We start from the raw sequence: 4,305 nt of genomic DNA on the forward strand, positions 1-4,305 counted from the left end.
TCTATCTATCTATCTATCTATCTATCTATCTATCTGTCTGTCTGTCTGTCTGTCTGTCTGTCTGTCTGTCTATCTATCTATCTATCTATCTATCTATCTATCTATCTATCTATCTATCTGTCTGTCTGTCTGTGTCCGTCCGTCCATCTATCAATCCATCCACCTACCCACCCACCAACGTACCTACCTACCTACCTACCTACCTACCTACCAACCTACCTACCTACCTACCTACCTATTATACATACATACACACACACACACACACACACATATATATATATATATATATATATACACACACACACACACACACACACATATATACATACATATACATACATATATGTATGTATGAATGTATGTATGTATTTGTGAGAGACCAGAATGACTAACATAAACACTAGTTGAAACTGACTAAGGGGAAAAAAATATACCTGATAGTCACATAAATGAATCGTTGTTGTGATGAGCTTTAGCAAAATCATCAAATGATTCGGCGTCAAATAACTTCAACGCTGATGTGACTTTCGAAACAGAAATAGAGATTAGCAAAAACAAACAAGAGACAAAAGCAAAACAAACTAAAAATAAAAATGAAAATGAAAATAAAATATATGACCTCATGTTCATGAAATAAAACGCGTTTATCACAGTGTTAAAAAAAAAAAAACCACCCAAAAACCTAATGGAAAACAATATACAGTGAAACCCCGGAACATTTTCTGTATATTCACATTAGTAAATAAGATGACTGCCAGCACGACTTCTGCTACTGCGACACTACTGCTGCAACTGCGGCTTTTTGCTACTACTACTACTACTACTACTACTACTACTACTACTACTACTACTACTACTACTACTACTAGTTATTTGGGCCTTCAGGCAATATCTCAACGATAAAAGAGACGGCTGTCAAAAACGTCGTTGTCCAGCACGTTGGTCATCTCCCTCGCTGCCTTTGACTGGATCTGTCTCTCTCTCTGTGTCTTTCTCTCTGTTTGCCTTTGTCTTTTCCCCTCTCTCTTAACTGCTAACGATTATCAATACTGTCGACCTCTTATGGCACTCACAAGCGTACATTAGCACTGAACGTGTCGTTGCCCTCGACATGAGCGCAAAGTTTGTTTGTGTCTGGCAAATAAATGTTCTGTCAAATTTGTCCGCCTGTTTCTTCCTTCTGTTTTCAGACTTGCATTAAATTGTATTATTACGACATATGAAGGCAGCGAGTTTTTGGCAGAATCGTAAGCACATCGGGATAAATGCTTAGCGATATTTCATGACTTTACGTTCTGAGTTCAAATTCCGCCGAGGTCGAATTTGCCTTTCATCCTTTCGGGGTCGATAAATTAAGTACCATTTGAACACTGGGGTTGATGTAATCGACTCATCCCCTCCCCAAAATTACTGCTCATGTGGCAAAATTTGAAACCATTATTATTACTATTATTAAGGCAGCGAGCTGGCAAAATCGCTACCATGCCGGTAGAAATGCTTAGCGGCATTTCGTCCGTCTTTGCATTCTGGGTTCAAATTCCGCCAAGGTCGACTTTGCTTTTCATCTTTTCGGGGTAGATGAATTAAGTACCAGTTGAAAACTGTAGCTGATGTAGTCGACTCATCCCTTCCCCACAAATTGGTGCTCTTGTGGGAAAATTTGAAACCATAATTACGACGTGCGGTGAGCTGGGAGCTGGCAGAATCGTTAGAATGCCGGGCAAAATGCTTAGCGCCATTGGAGGTGAAAGCATCATAGAATGTGTCTTTGAAAAGTTATTCCAGTCGTGCAGAGATTATCTTAGACCTCTCTAAGATATTCTTAATATTTTAAGATAAGAAAGCGGCGAGAAAGCAGAATTGTTAGCACGCCGGAAAAAATGCTTAGCTGCATTTCATCCGTCTTTACGTTCTCAGTTCAAAATCTGCCGAGATCAACACTACCTTTCATTCTTTTGGGGTCGATGAAATAAAGACCAGTTGAGCACTGGAGTCGATGTAGTTAAGTTGCACCGTCCTGCAATATTCCTTGCCTTTTGCCTGTTGTAGAACGGAAGCTAACGAAAGTATATAAAATTTGAAGGGGTACATTTTATGACAACGGTGTATCATTCAAAATGAGTGTACTTAGTCATGGCTATAGAAAATAATCCACTAAATAGACTAAGTACCCTATGCAATGTTGTGACTGTATACGAACTGATAACACATTGGTAACTTTTTATAAGATCTATCGCATCAGCCATTTATGTAGCTTTCTTCTCCGACTCACACTCCATTAACTCCAGGATACCCCAACTTTCACTTCTATCTCCATGACCTTCCTCTTATACAAAATCATTCCAGAACTCAGCGAACTTAAAAGCTCCGCTGTGAGGTATTTCTGTTTTATTAAACCTTAGATTATTGGTGATAAGCCTTTATTTCGCTGCTTTCATATTACTCATAATTCGATTGATCTCCGTGGCAAACGGTGTAACATAAAATAACGTAATCGAACGTGACAGCGCACTAACCAAATAAAATTTAGTTTCTGATCAGATTATCACCGCGAATAAGAAGTTTAGGATAAGAATATATCTCAGGGTGCATCTAGAGTCAATTAAACAGATTTCCGGTTATATACAGTATTTCAACAAATATTAAGATGGTACCCGCTTCATACTCATGCTACGATTACGGAAAGCGATTGAATGCATCCTTTTTACATACATCAAATCCGTACATACGTGCATACAAGCATATGTGTGTATAGACATTGATACATATATAGACACACAAATATGCATAAATATATGTGCGATCTATGTACGTATGTACAGCTACATACACATACACACAAAGAAGTGCGCACACATATATACGTTCTATGGTTCGATGACGTCATTCATAGCCCAATGATGTATTTTCAAACATATTATCTATGAGGAACATTTTCCCCTGTGAAGATTTTCGCAACGAAAGGTCTTTCCACGTCCGACTGTACACGAACATATTAAATATCATTGTACAAATCAATGATTTCCTGCAATATTGATTCGTGTCGCTCCAATATCTATCTATCTACCCACCTGTCCTTCTATCTATCTATCTATCTATCTATCTATCTATCTATCTATCTATCTATCTATCTATCTATCTATCTATCTTATCTATCTATCTGCATGTCTGTCTATCTGTCTGCATGCCTATCTGTCTGTCTGTTTATCTATCTATCTATCTATCTATCTATCTATCTATCTATCTATCTATCTATCTATCTATCTATCTATCTGTATATATATATATATATATATATATTGCAATATTCACACATGCACTCATGTATATGTATATATCTGTAAAATAATATGTGAGAATTATTCGGTTGCCATAATATATGTGTGTATGTGTGTGTGTATATATATATATGTATCTATGCTTGTGTGTGTGTGTCTGTGTGTGTGTGTGTGTGTGTGTGTGTGTGTCTATAGATGTGTGAATATTTGTATGTGGTTGGAGGATCGTGGGTGGATGTTTGGCGAGGTGAGTGCATGCGCATATGTGCATGCAAATAAATATTACAACCTGCACTTGGAAGCACCGATTCCAACATTCGCCTAAGAACACGTCTCCATAGCATAGGAAGGGCTAGGATTATCGCTTAACGAAACGAATATTTCTCGTATACAGACTACTGCACTTATAAGCTTAGCTTATGAGATACGAGATTGATTATTTTATCTCCTAAGCTAGAGAGCGTTTACAGAGACGTTACGCAGCTTTTGTTGAAGCAATCCCGAAAAAAAAAAATCTTTGCCATCCGTTTAATATGTTTGGGTAAAAACCAGTTATGTGAACATTACCTGTACATACACACTTACCATTCATATTGTTAGTCTTAGGTGCAAAAGTCATGTGCGTGTAAGCACGCTTGAAAGGTGCACGTGCAGTGAATAATTTTGAAGTGATTAATACCATTAAATATATATATATGTATATATACATACATATATATAAACATATATATATGTATACATGCATGTATATATATATATATATGTATATATATATATGTGTGTGTGTGTGTGTGTGTGTGTGTATATATATAATGCTGTGTGTGTATGTGTAGGCGTGTGGAGAGTTGGTATTAGTCACGGGTTTCTTAATCGATCCAAGAGATTCAAGAATAATATATACGTATAAATACATACATGCATACACACACACACACACACACACACATGTACACATATACATATATATATATGTATATATATATACATACATATATATATATATATATATATATATATATATATA

Source organism: Octopus bimaculoides, chromosome 14 (genome assembly GCF_001194135.2).
Source record: "Octopus bimaculoides isolate UCB-OBI-ISO-001 chromosome 14, ASM119413v2, whole genome shotgun sequence".
Taxonomy (NCBI): Eukaryota; Metazoa; Mollusca; class Cephalopoda; order Octopoda; family Octopodidae; genus Octopus; species Octopus bimaculoides.